The 19,407-nt window shown below is 45.9% G+C and overlaps 1 protein-coding gene across 1 annotated transcript in view; it reads right to left on the reverse strand.

Annotated features, from left to right (window-relative positions):
* LOC137347631 (alpha-N-acetylgalactosaminide alpha-2,6-sialyltransferase 6-like) overlaps positions 1-11,497 on the reverse strand; it is a 47,632-nt gene extending 36,135 nt beyond the window's left edge. Inside the window, exon 1 of the mRNA XM_068012239.1 lies at positions 11,326-11,497. The gene's annotated coding sequence lies outside the window, so the exon portion shown is untranslated. The remainder of the gene's footprint in view (positions 1-11,325) is intronic.
* Between the last annotated feature and the right edge of the window lie 7,910 nt (positions 11,498-19,407).

Raw genomic sequence — 19,407 nt, forward strand, 5'->3', positions numbered from 1 at the left:
TCACAGCCTGCCAACCTGTAATTGACCCATTTATTCTTACTCTCTATTTTCTGTCCATGCCTGTATATTGCCCCCAATCCCATGTGTTCTAATTTTGATTACTAATCTCTTGTGTTGCACCTTATCAAAAGCTTTCTGAAAATCAAAATATACCACATCCACTGGTTCCCCCTTATCTATTCTGCTAGTTACATCCTCAAAAGACTCCAACAGGTTAGTTAAATAAACTTCAAGTAATCTAGAAGCTTGTGTTAAGAAGTTAAAACCTTGTGGTGGTGCATTAGGCATTGGCACTGCAATCACAAGAGAACAAGGGATACTCCCATTAAAAGCAGCGAATGACAACACATTGCAACATCACACTGCCTGAGCAACACCGGGATACGTAAAATCAGGGGACCACTGGCTCACCATTCAGTACACCATAGGGATGCTGAAGCAGAGGTTCCTATGTCTCGACAGATCTGGGGAACTTCCCATCATGGGTCTTAATTGTATATTAATTGTGCTTAATTATATGCAGATGGAGGGCATTAATTAGGGTTTCACTTGAGCACGTATAAGGAGACACTTACGGAAACTCTGGTATGGTTGGGTTAGGAGGTGTGTGCTTGTAATGCTTCACTCTGTAAATAAATGTTAGACAGAGTAAAGATTGGCTCCAGTACTATCCTTCACCAACTGGCTTTCTGGAATATTACAGTGGTGATGTCCTATATACCACATAACCTTGCCATACAGAGGGGTCCAAATCCCTCCAGAGATGTGCCACAAAACCAGGGACAGCTGTTCCACTCATCTGTGCTACTAAGTCATTTTTAGGTGTTCTTCCAGAAATAATGAATTCAAGGAATGCAAATTTGCTTCAAGATGCTCGTCCCTGCTTTAAATAGGAAGTGGGGACGGAAATTGTACACGTCATGTGGGCAGGTCACCCGACCCCCGACGCAATCAGAAGATGCAGTCTGTCAGTCAAATGGAAATGAAGCCCAGGAGTTAATATTGCCCTCAGTCTCCTGCATAGGAACTACTGCCTGTCTGTTTGTGTGGTTCAGATAAATGCTGAAAATCCCATAGCACTATTTGATGAAGAGCAGGGAGTCCTCCCAGTGTCCTGCTCAAGAACAACAACAGAAACTTGCATTTATATAGTGCCTTTAATGTCGTAAAACTTCCCAAGCTGCTTCACAGGAGCGATTATCAAACAAACAAAACAAACAAAACACCCAGCCTCATAAGGGGATATTAAGACAAGTGATCAAAAGCTTGGTTATAGAGAGAGTTTTAAAAGAGGAAAGAGAGATCAAGAGGTGGACAGGTTTAGAGAAGGAATTCCAGAGCTTAGGGCAGCCTTCATTAATGGAGCAATGAAAATCGGGGATGCGCAAAAGACAAGAATTGGAGGAGTGCGAAGATCTTGGAGAGTTGTAGGACTGAAGGAGAGTACAAAGATAGGGAGGGGTGAACAAGGCCATGGAGGGATTTGAAATAAGGATGAGAATTTTAAAATCGAGGTATTGTCAGATTGGGAGCCAATGTAGGCCATGAAGCACAGGGGTCAATGAGGTTTGGTGCGAGTTGGGATCTGGGCAGCAGTGTTTTGGATGAATCCTCTCTAAGGTAATATTAACAAAAATAGATGAATTGGTCCTTCATCTCATTGTTGTTTGTAGGGCAGTCCAGAGAGGGTCGAAATGGCCAAAGGACAAACTGGAATTGCAGATGTGGGTTACACTCAATTTACAGGATCAACTATACTACATAATACAGAAGGGGCAATCTTGGCTTTAAATGATAGTGTAAAAGGTGCAATATCGGCTCGACCACCTGTTAAACACCTCCCCTGATTTTAGCTTCCATTGAAGTTAATAAAATCGGGAAATGTGTTTAATGGTCAGCCACATCAATATTGTTCATTTTACACTCTCGAATGAAGACAAAATGACCCCCAAAATCTTTGGGATAAGAGGCAAGAGAACTTTTGCTTAGCCTTACTGCTGATGATTTCATCTCTATGCAATGCTATCCGCAGTAGTATACATCCCACTAATATTCCCACTGAAAGTGGAAGTGGGAGGAAATTACATAATGGTTACAATTTGGAATCACAGATGTTTACTTAGAGAAAAAGACATTTGACCCATCACATCTGAGCAGGCCCTTTGCTAGAATAATCCAAAACTAAATCCCACTGTTCTGCTTTCTCCCCTTCATTGCCCTGTTTTAAATAGCTGTCCCATTTTCCCTTCAAAGAGGCAATGGTCTCTGCCTCAACTGATCCCTGTCCCAAAGCATTCTTTGCTCCAACAAACCTTTGCTTAAAAAATTCTCCTTGCTTCTCCCTTCACTCAAAAGGACCATTTTAATTTGATGCTTAAGACACACTTTAAAATGTACCTCTTTGACCAAGCTTTTGGTCACCTGTTCTAATATCTCCTTATGCGGTTCAGTATTACATTTTGTCTGATTACACTGCAATGAAGCACCTTGGGACTTTTTACGATGTTAACGGTGCTATGTAAATGTATGTTGTTAGTGCTGGTGATATATTCAATACCAAATCCCCCATCAGAACCATGTTTGTATAGCTAACCTGTTCCTATTTAAAATCACTTATGTCAGCAGATTGCTCAGATTGTCTGAAGTGATGTTGATTGGTCACAATCAACAGAGGGAGCAGGGAAGAGGCTACCTGTTTGGTGAGTATCTGGTAAGTGATTAAGATCCATTCTAATCCTAAAGTTTAAAATAGTAAAGGAACTAGTGGTAAACTTAATAAAATATATTAAAAAAGGAAAATAAAATAGTTGAACAAAATAACTAAGCAGTTAATTACAGCATTAGATTGTAGTGGGTAGTCTTTGGAGTAGAACAAGGCCCCTAGCATAATTAGTATTTTTTAATGAAAGGGAGTAACTAAGTAATCTAAAGGAAGTCATGGCAGGAGATCTTGCACCCGTGATATGCTGCTCCTGCGCTATGTGGGAAATCAGGGACGCTTCCAGCGTCCCTGACACCATGCCTGCAGGAAGTGTATCCATCTGCAGCTACTGGCTACCCGCATTACGGAGCTGGAGCTGTGGATGGATTTACTGTGGAGCACCTGCGATGCTGAGATCATCATGTACAGCACGTTTAGCAAGGTGGTCACACTGCAGGCAAATGCTGCAAAGGCAGAAAGGGAATGGGTGACCACCAGGCTGAGTAGAGGAAGGCAGGTAGTGCAGGAGTCCCCTGTGGCCATCCCCCTCTCTAACAGATATACCACTTTGGATATTGTTGGGGGAGATGGCTCAGGGGAAAGCAGCAAGAGCCAAGTTCATGGCACCATGGGTGGCTCTGCTGCACAGGAGGGGAGGAAGAAGAGTGGCAGGGCTATAGTGATAGGGGATTCAATCGTAAGGGGAACAGACAGGCATTTCTGCAGCCGCAAAAGAGACTCCAGGATGGTATGTTGCCTCCCTGGTGATAGGGTCAAGGATGTCTCTGAGCAGCAAGTTGTTGTGGTACATATCGGTACCAATGACATTGGTAAGAAAAAAGTGATGAAGTCCTACAAGCTGAATAAAGGGAGTTAGGATGTAAATTAAAAAGTAGGACCTCGAAGGTAGTAATCTCAGGATTAATGTATGCCACGTGCTAGCGAAAGCAGAAACAGCAGGATATATCAGATGAATAAGTGGCTGGAGAAATGGCGTAGGGGGAGGGATTCAGATTCCTGGGAAATTGGGACCGGTTCTGGGGAAGGTGGGGCCAATACAAGCTGGACGAGTTGAATCTGGCCATGACCGGGACCAATTTCAACCAGGCGGGGCGGTGTTGTCCAGTGCTGTCAGGGAGGGTTTAAACTAGAATGGCAGGGGGATGGGAATTTGAGCAAGGAGACAGAGGAGGGGGAAACAAGGATAAAAATGAAAAACAGAAAGGTAAGAATCAAAAGTGGACGGCAGAGAAAACAAGGGCGAGAAACAAATGGGGCCACAGTGCAAAATAAAGCTAAGCTGAGTAACAATGTTGAAAAGACAAGTCTAAGGCATTGTGTCTTAATGCACGGAGCATTCACAATAATGAATTAACAGCGCGAACAGATATAAACGGTTATGATATGGCTGCGATTACGGAGCCATGGCTGCAGGGTGACCAAGGATGGGAACTGAACATTCAGGGGTATTCAATATTTAGGAAGGACAGGCAAAAAGGGAAAGGAGGTGGAGTAGCCTTGTTAGTAAAGGAGGAAATCAATGCAATTGTGAGGAAGAATATTAGCTCAGAGAATCCTGATGTGGAATCTGTATGGGTGGAGCTAAGAAACAACAAAGGGCAGAAAACGTTGGTGGGGGTTGTCTATAGGTCGCCAAACAGTAGTGGAGATGTAAGGAATGGCAGTAAACAGGAGATTCGAGATGCATGCAATAAGGTACAACTGTAATCATGGGTGATTTTAATCTACATATAGATTGGTCAAATACTGTGGAAAAGGATTTCTGGAGTGCGTATGTGACGGCTTTTTCAACCAATACATTGAGGAACCAGCTAGAGAACAGGCTATCCTAGACTGGGTAATAAAAGCAAAATACTGCGGATGCTGGAAATCTGAAATAAAAACAAGAAATGCTGGAAATACTCAGCAGGTCTGGCAGCATCTGTGGAGATAGAAGCAGAGTTAACATTTCAGGTCAGTGACCCTTCTGCAGAACTGGCAAATATTAGAAATGTAAAAGGTTATAAGCAAGTAAAGCGGGGGTGGGGCAAGAGATAACAAAGGAGAACGTGTAGATCGGACAAGGTCACAGAATAGCTGACCAGAAGGTCGTGGAGCAAAGACAAACAATATGTTAATGGTGTGTTGAAAGACAAAGCATGAGTACCCTACTTGTACTAATGTTATTGTTGTAATGTAGGGAAACACAGCAGCCAATTTGGGCACAACAAGCTCCCACAAACAGCAGTAGATAAATCACCAAATAACCTCTTCTGATGGTGTTGGTTGAGGGCTACATGTTAGCCAGGACACCGTGAAAACACTCCTGCTGCTCTTCAAATAGGATCTTGGGATCTTTTACAGCCACTCGAGAGAGCAGCTGATGCCACCTCTGAAAGACAGCACCTTCAACATTTCAGCACAGTGCTCCCTCAGTACTGCATTGAGATTAGGTGCTCAAATCCTGGATTAGAGCTCGGACCCCTGACTTTCTGACTCAGAGGCAAGAGTGCTACTGTCTGAGTCAAGGCTGACAACTGGAATTCTAAATCTCATGATCAAGAAAGACAGGCAGACTTGCACATATATTCACCTTCTGAAATCGCTGCATAGCTAATGAATTACTTTTGAAGCATAGTCACTGTTGTCAGGTTGATAAACTAATTTGTGTTTTTGGCCGAAACATTTAAAGAACATGACATCCAAAACACTGGTAAACATCTCAATGAATCCATTTAATTATAAAAAGGAATTTGACTCCATCAGTCACCAGTAGTCCTAATGATAAACGGATGGAATTGTGAAATGTTATCCCCAATACACTGAGAAATCCCAGAATCCCACATAACAAAGGAAGCCTGATTTATTTTGACACCTTTAAAATAGGAACCCCTCCTTATGATAGCAACTCACCAATGTGATGGATGTGGTTAAATAAAGCAGTCATTAGTAATATACCAATTGTACCCTGTCAACCATTGATGTTTTTAAAGTCAGCCGAGATGTTAAATGGCAGTAGTGATGTGTTGCATTCCTGATGATGTGGCTGGGCTTTTCGATTTCAAAATTTCAAAAGCCAATAGCCTCATGTGTGTAAGCCCCGATAAACATAAATCCCAGCCAAATATTTCCCCCAGGGTGAAATGTGCACATATACTGTGAACCATAAATCTGAATTAGGTTGAAAAACCAGGACTGTATCACATGATCCAAGCCCTGAGGATGCCCCAAATCGTTGCACACCCAATGAATTACTTTTTGAAGTGCAGTCATTATTGTCATGTAGATAAAATAATTTGTGCTTTAAAACATTGTTGAATGGTGGAGTGTGATTGTTTGTCTAGCTGTGACAAAGGTTGTTTTTTTAAAAAAATACCAAAAAGCAAAATACGGCAGGTGCCAGAAATCTGAAATAAAACCTGAACCTGTGTACCTTTCTTCTGCCACATTCCTGGGCCGTGGAGCCTTCTCCGCTTTGCCAGATTTTCCATCCTTCTCTCACCCATCTTGTAATCTGATGAAACCATTCACACATCCCCTGGACACTTCTCTTGCTTCTCTACTTTCTCTCATCATCACTTTTGTCATTTAAACATCTTCTGTCTTGCACCTAATCACAGACCCCTCTCTATCTTTCCTGGGCTGGCCCCTTTTATCCTGGCTGGGTATCTGCTCATTAACTGTTTGTCTGTAACATCTTCTGGTCCTGAGAAAAGGGCACCAGCCTGAAATATTAACCCATTGTGTTTCTCTCTCGACAGATGCTGTCTAACTGGCTGAGTGTTTCCAACAGTTTCCGCGTTCGATTCAACAAAATACCTTCCCCCTCGTTTACTTCCTTGCTAAATACCTAATATAGTTCCCCTTTTGAATTTGTAAACACTTTCCGCCCCCACTCCCTCCCAGGCACTCTTGCATAAAATAATCCAAACTGTTCACCTTCCTTCTTCACAACTCGAGGCCGTGCTAACTTGTTATGGTTGAGTTGAATAACATAGATGCAATTAAAGGGAGGCTACATAAGCACATAAGGGAGAAAGAAACAGAAGGCTATGGTGATGGAATGAGATGAAGTATAATGGGAGGAGATTCGTGTGGAATAGAAACACTGACATGGATCAGTTGGGCCATTTTGGTGCTGCAAAATTCCAAGTAATTCTATTCTACATTGTGAAGTTTCTAAGGAATATAGTATTGGGGTTCTATTGATTTACACCTATTAGGTTGAACAACTCACTGAAATTCCCCAGATGATTTCCCTTCTCCACTCTTCATATTCCTAGTTTCCAAAGCCTCTTCACAAGCTTATCAATTTAGTTGTTCTAATCTCTCCAGTGCTGGATGTTCCACACTCAACTGCAATGACAATATTCCATCAGAACCAGACCCATTCTTTCCCCAAGTTCATCAACACTTCCCGGATACGTTCTCTCTCTCTCTCTCCCGCTCTGCAATGTACCCCAAGGTAATGGGGAGATGGTGGCGTAGTGGTAATGTCACTGGCCTAGTAATCCAGAGTCTTTGGGTAATGTCCTGGGGACACAGGTTCAATTCCCACCTTGGCAGCTGGTGAAATATAAATTCAATCAATTAATAAAAAATCTGGAATTAAAAGCTAGTCTCAGTAATGGTGCCGTAAAACCATCATTAATGGTTGTAAAAACCCATCTGGTTCACTAATATCCTTTAGGGAAGGAAATCTGCCATCCTTACCTGGTCTGGCCTACATGTGACTCCAGACCCACAGCAATGTGGTTGACTCTTAACTGCCCTCTGAAATGGCCTAGCAAGCCACTCAGATGTCAAGGGCAATTGGGGATGGGCACCAAATGTTGGCCTTGCCAGTGATGCCTACATCCCATGAAAGAATTAAAAACCAACAACCCAAGCACTATTTCTCCTTTGCATTCACCATATCATAGCTGTGGAAGGAGATATTTTCCATTCATTCATCTCCCCCCAACCGCTGGATATCACGATGAAGCAACCCCCAGCTGGACAACAACATATACTCTGGTCAAAATACATTACGCCAGCCTCAAAAAAGGAGAAGTGTATTAGATATTTAAAGAGATGTAAATGAGGGGCAAGGTATTTTGTTGAAACAAAAGCGGAAACGGTTGGTAACACGCAGCCAGTTAGGCAGCATCTGTTGAGAGAGAAACACAATGGGTTAATATTTCAGGCTGGTGCCCTTTTCTCAGGACCAGAAGATGTTACAAACAAACAGTTAATAAGCAGATACCCAACTGCTGCAGAATAACTGTCCCTAATCAGCTGTCACGTTTGTGGCCTTTCTGATCCAGGCTGAAAATTCATTGCCAGGTTGGAGTCATGGATTTTGACCAGAGAAAGAAAAAGGCTGGAAATATTCAAACTAATTGCACTTCACATTTCCACAGCTATCAATGAAATGAATATTGGTCTCAGGTCAGCACTTGAATTCATGTACCCGAGAAACAAGAAGATCGAATTTCCAGTCTCCCTTGCACTTTTGTGCACAGTTTGTCGGAGGTTACATATTGTAAAAAGGGCACAGGGAACTGGGATGGCAGAAATAATTTGGACAAAGATTCTGCTGCTGCAGGCTGTCATATGTATCGTCTCACCTCGAAATCAAGTCTGGAACTGAGACAGGGGGACGGCGAGAAAGAAAGTGGGATGTAAACAATACCAAGAAAAATACAACTCTGTCAACACAGTCCCTCCCCATCTAAAACAGGAAACGCTGCCCCCTCCCCAATCAAGAACAGTAAACGCTGCCCCCTCCCCCATCGAGAACAGTAAACGCTGCCCCCTCCCCCATCGAGAACAGTAAACACTGCCCCCTCCCCCATCGAGAACAGTAAACACTGCCCCATCCTCCATTAAGAACAGTAAAGACAGCCCCCTCCCCCATCGAGAACAGTAAATACTGCCCCCTCCTCCATCGAGAACAGAAAACGCTGCCCCCTCCCCCATCAAGAACAGTAAATACTGCCCCCTCCCCCATCGAGAACAGTAAATACTGCCCCCTCCCCCATCGAGAACAGTAAATACTGCCCCCTCCCCCATCGAGAACAGTAAATACTGCCCCCTCCCCCATCAATAACAGAAAACGCTGCCCCTTCCCCCATCAATAACAGTAAATAGTGCCCCCTCCCCTATCGAGAACAGTAAATACTGCCCCCTCCCCCATCGATAACAGTAAACACTGCCCTCTCCTCCATCGAGAACAGTAAATGCTGCCCCCTCCCCCATCGAGAACAGTAAATACTGCCCCCTCCTCCGAAAACAGTAAACGCTGCCCCCTCCTCCATCGAGAACAGTAAACGCTGCCCCCTTCCCCATCGAGAACAGTTAGCGCTGCCCCCTCCCCCATCGAGACCAGTAAACGCTGCCCCCTCCCCCATCGAGAACAGTAAACGCTGCCCCCTCCCCCATCGAGAACAGTAAACACTGCCCCCTCCTCCATCGAGAACAGTAAACACTGCCCCCTCCTCCATCGAGAACAGTAAACACTGCCCCCTCCCCATTGAGAACAGTAAATGCTGCCCCCTCACCCATCGAGAACAGTAAATACTGCCCCCTCCTCCGAGAACAGCAAACGCAGCCCCCTCCTCCATCGAGAACAGTAAACGCAGCCCCCTCCTCCATCGAGAACAGTAAACGCTGACCCCTCCCCCATCGAGAACAGTTAGCGCTGCCCCCTCCCCCATCGATAACAATAAACGCTGCCCTATCCCCCATCGAGAACAGTAATCGCCGCCCCCTCCTCCATCGAGAACAGTGAACACTGCCCCCTCCCCCATCGAGAACAGTAATCACTGCCCCCTCCTCCGAGAACAGTAATCGCTGCCCCCTCCCCCATCGAGAACAGTAATCACTGCCCCCTCCTCCATCGAGAACAGTAATCGCTGCCCCCTCCTCCATCGAGAACAGTAATCGCTGCCCCCTCCTCCATCGAGAACAGTAATCGCTGCCCCCTCCTCCATCGAGAACAGTAATCGCTGCCCCCTCCTCCATCGAGAACAGTAATCGCTGCCCCCTCCTCCATCGAGAACAGTAAACGCTGCCCCCTCCCCCATCGAGAACAGTAAATACTGCCCCCTCCTCCATCGAGAACAGTAATCGCTGCCCCCTCCTCCATCGAGAACAGTAAATGCTGCCCCCTCCCCCATCGAGAACAGTAATCTCTGCCCCCTCCTCCATCGAGAACAGTAGACACTGCCCCCTCCTCCGAGAAAAGAAAACGCTGCCCCTCCCCCATCGAGAACAGTAAATACTGCCCCCTCCCCCATCGAGAACAGTAAATAGTGCCCCCTCCCCCATCGCAAACAGTAAACACTGCCCCCTCCACCATCGAGAACAGTAAATGTTACCCCCTCCTCCATCGAGAACAGTAATCACTGCCCCCTCCCCCATCGAGAGCAGTAAACGCTGCCCCCTCCCCCATCGACAACAGTAAACACTGCCCCCTCCTCCATCGAGAACAGTAATCGCTGCCCCCTCCTCCATCGAGAACAGTAATCGCTGCCCCCTCCTCCATCGAGAACAGTAATCGCTGCCCCCTCCTCCATCGAGAACAGTAATCGCTGCCCCCTCCTCCATCGAGAACAGTAAACGCTGCCCCCTCCCCCATCGAGAACAGTAATCGCTGCCCCCTCCCCCATCGAGAGCAGTAAACACTGCCCCCTCCCCCATCGACAACAGTAATCGCTGCCCCCTCCTCCATCGAGAACAGTAATCGCTGCCCCCTCCCCCATCGAGAGCAGTAAACACTGCCCCCTCCCCCATCGACAACAGTAATCGCTGCCCCCTCCCCCATCGAGAACAGTAAACGCTGCCCCCTCCCCCATCGAGAACAGTAAACGCTGCCTCCTCCTCCATCGAGAACAGTATATACTGCCCCTCCTAATGAAAAATAACAAGCACCCTCCGTCCTGTTCTAGAACAGCAACACCGCTGCCACCCCATTCTAGAATAGGGAACGTCCCCTTCCTGGTGGAGAACAATAAACCCTCTTCCCCCTGGCCAAGTGCAATGATTCCAACCCCCACATCTAGATTATAAAACCTCCTCTTCCTGATCTGGAACAGTAAAGCTGCCCCCATGAATCCCCTCCCCTCCCCCTCCCCCCAGTCTGGAACAGTAATCACCCTCCCATCCCCGATCTGGAACAGTAAAGCTGGAATTCCCCCCTCCCACCCTCCCCACAGTCTGGAACAGTAAAGCTGCCCCCATGCATTCCCCCCGCCCGATATGGAACCGTACCCCCCTCCCCACAATTTGGAACAGTAAAGCTGCCCCTATGAATTCCCCCCTCCCCCCAGTCTGGAACAGTAATCACCCTCCCATCCCCAATCTGGAACAGTAAAGCTGGAATTCCCCCCCTCCCACCCTCCCCACAGTCTGGAACAGTAAAGCTGCCCCCATGCATTCCCCCCGCCCGATATGGAACCGTACCCCCCTCCTCCCCCCTCCCCACAATCTGGAACAGTAAAGCTGCCCCTATGAATTCCCCCCTCCCCACAGTCTGGAACAGTAATCCCCCACCCCCCTATCTGGAACAGTGACGCTGCCCCCGTGCTGGTGTTGGCAGTGAGTGGGTTGTGTGTTGACAGTGTTACCAGGCTGCTACTTACCCCGTCCGCTGTGATTAACGGACCCGCTGTGTTACAATGTATCGCTGCTGTATCTGACAGCCATGCTCCGGCCCGCTGCTCACTGTATCCATTCGGCTGCTCTGTATCGTTTTCTTGTTACATTGGAGATGTCACTCCAGCTGTCTCGGTCTCCCTCCCGCACGCTTCCGTTCCCCCCTACCCAACCCCCGCCCCCCAGCAAGCGGCTGGCATCCACCGCGCAAACGCACAGCCCACTTCCTCGTGGCCGCGCACCGGCTCGCACCCGGGCGCGCACTGTGCACTGTGCGTCTGCACTTGGCAATGTGCGCAGGCGCGCCCGTCCAGGGACGGCGAGTCAGCCACATTTCTTAAGGTCAAACGTTACATCTGTTTCTCTCTCCACAGATGCTGCCAGACCTGCTGACTGGTTCCAGCATTTCTTGTTTTTATTTCAGATTTTCAGCATTCGCAGTATTTTTCTTTTATTTTAGTGTTTAATTCACTGCCACTTCTCTTCCAGGAATGCCTACCTTGAAGGAGTTCTGCTCTTCTCTCCGACGGGATTTTCGTTTGTCTTTTTTACCTTGTTCGCCTTCATTGCTTTTACCACTAATCTTTGCAGGATTGTATATGTTTTCTTTCAATTTGACACCCTGCCACTGCTTCTCTACTATCTTAGCTTTTAGCCTATTTTCCCAGTCCACTTTAGCCAATTCTGTCTCTTAACTTTGTAATTGCCTTTATTTGAGTTTAAGATACTACTTTCAGACCCAAATTTCTCACCCTCAAACTGAGTGTAAAATTCATCTTGTTATGATCACTCTTGCCTGGAGGATCCTTTACTATCAGGTCATTAATCCTGTCTCATTACACATTACCTGGTCTAAAATAGCAGTATTTATTAGGTTATTATATATGTTGTATGAACAGCAGTAAGTCAGAGAGCTTGTTTATGGGGCACAGGAACACAGTTGACAGCAGTGCAAAATCTTGCTACACTTAGGGGTGATAGAGGCAGAAACACTCAGGAAATATTTAGATGAGCACTTGAAACTCCATAACATACAAGGCTACGGGCCAACTGTGGAGAAATGGGATTAGTTAGGACAGGTGCTTGATGGTCGGCGCAGGCACGTTGGGCCGAAGGGCCTGTTTCTGTGCTGTAAAACTCTATGACTCTATGACTCTATTTCCCTCCTGGTATTTGATACAGTGTCTCCCAAAACTGGTTTTCACAGCCACATCTCCTTCCTCAGTGACTGTCTCCGGCTCCGACTTATTCCACATGGTTTCCAACTGCATTTTCACCCATCATGTTTTGAATCCACCCAGGATCACAGGTATCTCCGAGAAATACAACGTTCCTCGGACTGCTACTCTCGCCGAATCCTGAGATCCACACTCAGTGCTATGTGCTGCCACATGCACACACTGAAACTCTCTCCCCAGCAGCACCGCCTCATCTCAGAGCTGTTCTACTCCGCAGTTTCATTTCATCTTTCGTCTCATCCGATGCATTAACAAAAAACCTTTTTTCCTCCTTTCAGATGTCAAGGAACACAAGCTCCAGCAGCTGATGGGGACGAATGCTCCTCCAGATCCTCCTTCCGCTTCACTTCCCTCTGACCCCACCCCTTCTGATCTGACCCCTTGCCGTGCATTCACTATACCCTTTGACCTCCCCCTCTCTGATGCTGAACATTCTATACTCAGCAAATGTCTCAGTTTTATCCCCTTACGTCCCCACCTCAATGAATTTCGCACTCGGCATGACGTTGAGCTCTTCTTCTGTCACCTCCTTCTCCGGACTCACTTTTTTGACCAGGAATCCCCGCCCCGACCAGCAGACCCATTCACCCGCCTCCAGCATTCTCCCTCTACCTGGACCCCTCCCCCTGGCCTCTTACCCGCTCTTGATCTCTTCATTGAAAACTGTCAGCAAGACATTGGTCATCTCAATTTCTCTGCCCCCCTCACTCACTCTAACCTGTCCCCCTCTGAACTTGAGGCACTCCGTTCTCTCAGGTCTAACCCCGACATGGTCATCAAACCTGCAGACAAGGGTGGTGCTGTTGTTGTATGGCGTACCGACCTCTACCTTGCAGAAGCTCAACGCCAACTCACAGACACTTCTTCCTACCTCCCTCTGGACCATGACCCCACCACCGAACATCAAGCCACTGTCCAAAGGACTGTCACTGACCTCATCTCCTCTGGAGATCTTCCCTCTACAGCTTCCAACATCATAGTCCCGCAACCCCGAACAGCCCGCTTCTACCTCCTTCCCAAAATCCACAAACGGGACTGTCCCGGCAGACCTATTGTGTCAGCCTGTTCTTCCCCACTGAACTTATTTCTTCCTATCTTGACTCTATCTTTTCTCCGCCGGTCCAGTCTCTTCCCATCTACATCCGTGACTCTTTTGACAATTTACAGTTTCCTGGTCCCAACCGCCTCCTCTTCACTATGGACGTCCAATCGCTCTATACCTCCATCCCCCACCAGGATGGTTTAAGGGCTCTCCGCTTCTTCCTTGAACAGAGGCCCAACCAGTCCCCATCCACCACCACCCTCCTCCGCCTGGCTGAACTTGTTCTCACATTGAACAACTTCTCCTTCAACTCCACTCACTTCCTTCAAGTAAAAGGTGTTGCTATGGGTACCTGCATGGGTCGTAGTTATGCCTGTCTTTTTGTGGAATATGTCGAGCATTCTTTGTTCCAGTCCTACTCAGGCCCCCTCCCCCAACTCTTTTTCCGGTACATTGATGACTGTATCGGTGCCGTTTCCTGCTCCCGCCCCGAACTGGAAAACTTTATCAACTTTGCTTCCAATTTCCACCCTTCTCTCACCTTTACATAGTCCATCTCTGACACTTCCCTTCCCTACCTCGACTTCTCTGTCTCCATCTCTGGGGATAGGTTGTCTACTAATATCCATTATAAGCCCACCGACTCCCACAGCTACCTCGACTACACTTCTTTACACCCTACCTCCTGTAAGGACTCCATTCCATTCTCCCAGTTTCTCCGTCTCCGACGCATCTGCTCTGATGATGCTACCTTCCATGACGGTGCTTCTGATATGACCTTTTTCCTCAACCGAGGATTCCCCCCCACTGTTGTTGACAGGGCCCTCAACCGTGTCCGGCCCATTTCCCGCACCTCTACCCTCACCCCTTCCCCTCCCTCTCAGAACCGTGACAGGGTTCCCCTTGTCCTCACTTTCCATCCCATCAGCCTCCATATCCAAAAGATCATCCTCCGCCATTTCCGCCACCTCCAGCGTGATGCCACTACCAAACGCATCTTCACCTCCCTTCCCCTGTCAGCATTCCGAAGGGATCGTTCCCTCCGCGATACCCTGGTCCACTCCTCCATTACCCCCACCACCTCGTCCCCGTCCCATGGCACCTTCCCCTGCAATCACAGGAGGTGTGATACCTGCCCATTTACCTCCTCTCTGCTCACTATCCCAGGCCCCAAACACTCCTTTCAGGTGAAGCAGCGATTTACTTGTACTTCTTTCAATGTAGTATACTGTATTCGCTGCTCACAATGTGGTCTCCTCTACATTGGGGAGACCAAACACAGACTAGCTCAGTCCACAAGCAGGACCCTGAGCTTCCGGTTGCTTGCCATTTCAACACTCCCCCCAGCTCTCATGCTCACATCTCTGTCCTGGGATTGCTGCAGTGTTCCAGTGAACATCAACGCAAGCTCGAGGAACAGCATCTCATTTACCGATTAGGCACACTACAGCCTGCTGGACTGAACATTGAGTTCAATCATTTCAGAGCATGACGGGCCTCCCATTTTACTTTTATTTTTAGTTATTTTTTCTCTTTTATTTTCTTTTTTACATTTTTTACAATCTTTTTTTTTTGTGTTTATTTCATTTCATCTTAGTTTGTTCAGTTTGCTTACCCACTGGTTTTTTTCATGTTTGTACTTGCTGCTGTTTAATCTTCAGTTCGTTAACATCCTATCTGTACTAATACTTTGTCTTTCAACACACCATTAACATATTGTTTGCCTTTGCTCCATGACCTTTTGGTCAGCTATGTGGCCTTGTCCAATCTACACCTCCTTTGTTATCTCTTGCCCCACCCCCGCCTCACTTGCTTATAACCTTTGACATTTCTAATATTTGCTAGTTCCGAAGAAGGGTCACTGACCCGAAACGTTAACTCTGCTTCTCTTTCCACAGATGCTGCCAGACCTGCCGCGTGGTTCCAGCATTTCTTGTTTTTATTTCAGCCACATTTCTTGCTGGCCCCATTTTAACTCTGTGCCAGTGGATGGGTTTGAGTTAAAATCTCGTCAATATGTGTTTCGAGAGCATTTTTAAGGCCTTAGCCTGAGAATGTTATTAACCGACAGAGATGGAATTCATTTTTTAAGAACTAGAAAAATATTTAGTGGTCTGAAAGTTGCAAATATACCTGACATGAAGCTATGCATTTTGCGTCACTACTGGTCTTTGTAAAGGGAATAGAATACAAAAATGGTGCTATGAAGTATAAAGTGTGGAAAGGCAGTTGGCATCAGGTTTAATAAATAAATAACACAAGGAAGACAAGCTGCACCTAATCAGAAAAATTAGCTGATTATGTAGAAGAAGGAATTGAGATTCATTTATACTAGACACAGAGGGGTGGGGGGGTGGGTATGTGTGTAATTATACATGAACAGAGGTAGGAGAGTGAGCTACTGGAAGGAGGGGAAAGGAAAATGGAAAGGACTTGCATTTATATAGCATCTTGCATGACTTCAGGATGTCACAAAGCCTGTGATGAACCTATTGGAGAGCAGTCACTGTTGCAATCTAAGAAAGGCAACAGCCAATTTGCCAACAGCAAGATCCCACAAAAAGTCATGTATATGACCGGATAATCCGCCTTAGTGGTGTTGGTTGAGGGATAAATATTGGCCAGGACAACAGGTAAACTGTCCTGCTCTTCTTCCGAAAGACAGCACCTCTGATAGTACAGTATTCTGTCAGTACTGCACTGAGCTGTCAGCCTGGACCATGTGTCCAAGTCTGTAAAGTAGACCAGAAGATCATGACCCCCTCACTCAGAGGTGAGAGTGCTGCCACTAAGCCAAAACCACACCAGAGAGAGTAACATAAAACAGAAAAGAAATCCAGGCAAAGTAAACAAGCTACAAAGACACTAAACAAACTAAGAAAAAAGCCAGAACTGAAATGAAGGCACCAATAGGAATCGCATGTCTGGACCACTGCATTTGCTGTCAGAGTAGAGTGCTGACTTTTCCAGATTATGGAAGCCTTGCTAAATTCCCTATGCCACTGGTGTCTTGTACACAGAGCATGACTATGTTGGAAGGGAAGAAATCACAGGATTCAGCCACTTAAAAGGAAGTGACTCCATCTGTAGCTAAACAAATGTTGCAGGCTTTGGGAAGGCTGTATGCATGGAGAGGGAGGCAGAGGGAAGGAGCAGTAATAGGTGAGGATTAAAGGAAGGAAAAGCCAAGATGGAGACACAAAGTAGAGTCTGTGCACAAATGGCTGAATTTCACACTTGGGGATGTGAACTGGATGTAAATTTTAACCCTGTTACTCACTTAGTCTAAATGTTGACACCATACCATGTAGGGCAAGAGAGACATGGATGAGGTTGCTACCTTTCAGGGCAGTAATGCATCAGGCCAAGCTAGCTAGACTGTAGGAAGTCCACGTACCTAGCAGCAGTAGACAGCCTCTATGTTATCAGGTGTGGCAAGAGCAGTTGCAGAATCGTCTCATGAGCCTGCACAGAGAGGGACAGGGCAACCTCAATACCATGAATAACCTACCACTTGGGTATCACCTGGAAGCAGTGTTAATAGAGAGCACACACTATACAGATTACCAAGAGGGAAGAAACAGGAGGAACATTACTGGAAGTGAGGAGATAGAATCAGAACCAGTGAATGTGGTACAGATATTCCTTTGTCCCAAAATATTACAGACCCCATGTTATGTACTTCCTATCTCGATCTTAGCCTAGAAATTGTTGCAAGTGATAATAGTGTGTATGAACATCTTCAATTCAAGCTTTTCTCTCTGCTCTTTTACGGAGGCTGTAACCCATTTAAAATTTGAATGGATTAACAGCTCCACTAAAATAGTGCAGAATGGAACACGTTAATCATTCACATGATAACAGCACTGACAGTCATTTTCAGGCTCCACTTCTTGCGAGTGACTGAACTAACATTCATGCTTATTGAAATGGTGGAGCCTTTTAGGCAAGTGGCTGCAGAAAATGATTTAATTGGCAATCATCACCTAGTAATGTACTGGGCAAAAATATATTAACTTAAGCAAGGCTAACTTCAATTGGAATGAGGGGATGAGCTGAAATGAATGGAGAAAAACTGCAGGAGGATAGCGCAGTCAAGAAAAAATGAAATATTTTTAAAACTACAACGTTGAACACGATGTAGCCATGAAAAATAAATATAAGCAGTCTCCAAAATTAATAAGTCACACAATTAAAATGGGAAGAAAAAAAAACTGTAAAAGCTACAAAATGAAGAGCTCAGGAAGGAATACAGAAATCTGCTTAAGTGGTTTAAATAGATACGAGAGGTGCCAAAAGATGAACATAGCACAAGATGTTTAAGTGTAATGCAAAAGGGGAAGTAGAGAGGCAGGGAGAATTTTAAAGGATACAAATGGTACTGAATATTATATTAGGGGCCATGTCCTCCTTCCCACTGGGCACAGATTGAGTGTTCATAATTCTGTACAAGTGTAATAAAAATATTTATTGGATACACAGTGACCTTATTAAAGAATGAGGTGAAAGAGACAAGCCCATTTGCTCTCTTAACCTTTACCAGTGGGAATGCAAATCAGCACAGTGCCAGGCATAAAAACAGAAAGTGCTGGAAATACTCAGCAGGTCAGGCAGCATCTGTGGAGAGAGAAGCGGAGTTAACGTTTCAGGTCTGTGACCTTTCATCAGTGCCACAAAATCTGTTTGTACCTCCCTCGAGAGACTACTAGCAGATGCAACACATTTTTCTAAGGGTATAGCTCATTTTATGGAAATTCTTTTTGAACTTCATGATTGGTTATATTCATTAATGTCTATTATGTTCTGATTGTTGCAGTCCCTAAATAATTTAAAAAAAAATATTTTATCTACATGGAATTTGAGCCTATTGTGCACATGTATGACACAGAAAGTGGCATTGTACAGGAGTGATACCTAAATTGTAACCCACAAAAAGTGTGCTAGATGCAATATTGTATGCGTGATTAACTCCTAGACATCATCTCTCCTTTTTCAAAGGCTACTGCAGGCCCCACACAAATTAATTACAATAAACCCAAAAGAATGACAACTCCTACTCTTAAAGAGACACTCACCTAGGGCTGGAATTTGTTCCCAGCCTGACGTCGGGTTCTGTGGCAGGGTGGGGAGCGGGGGGCCAGAAAATCGGAGCGGCGACGGCCACCATGGAACCCGACACCGGGATTGTCGGGCCCGATCTACTTGGCGGCGGGGAAGCTCCATGGCGGCCCCTCAGCCCCTCCGCAATGCGATCCAAGTTAGCATATTTAAATTACATATTTGCATGAGTTAAAATATAACCCGCAGCGATCCTACTTTCTGTTCCCGATCCTCAGCGCGATGTGTTGCACTCACGCACCTTCACTTTCCCATCCAGGGAAAGGTTCACCAGACTTGTTCCCGGAATGGCGGGACTGTCCTATGAAGAGAGATTGGAGAAACTGGGCCTGTATTCTCTAGTGTTTCGAAGAATGAGAGATCTCATTGAAACCTACAAAATATTTAAAGGGATAGATAGGGTAGATGCAGGTAAGATGTTTCCCCTGGTTGGGGAGTCTAGAACCATGGAGACACAATTTCAAAATAAGGGGGAAGCCACTTAGGACAGAGATGAGAGGAAATGTCTTTACTCAGAGGGTTGTGAATCTTTGGAATTCCCTAACCCAGAGGGCTGTGGAAGCTCAGTCATTGAGTATGTTTAAAGCAGAGATTGACAGATTTCTAAATAAAAATGACATAAGGGTATATGAGGATAGTGTGGGGGAAAAGGCATTGAAGTAGATGATCAG

This window comes from Heterodontus francisci, chromosome 32, assembly GCF_036365525.1.
Source record: "Heterodontus francisci isolate sHetFra1 chromosome 32, sHetFra1.hap1, whole genome shotgun sequence".
Classification (NCBI taxonomy): Eukaryota; Metazoa; Chordata; class Chondrichthyes; order Heterodontiformes; family Heterodontidae; genus Heterodontus; species Heterodontus francisci.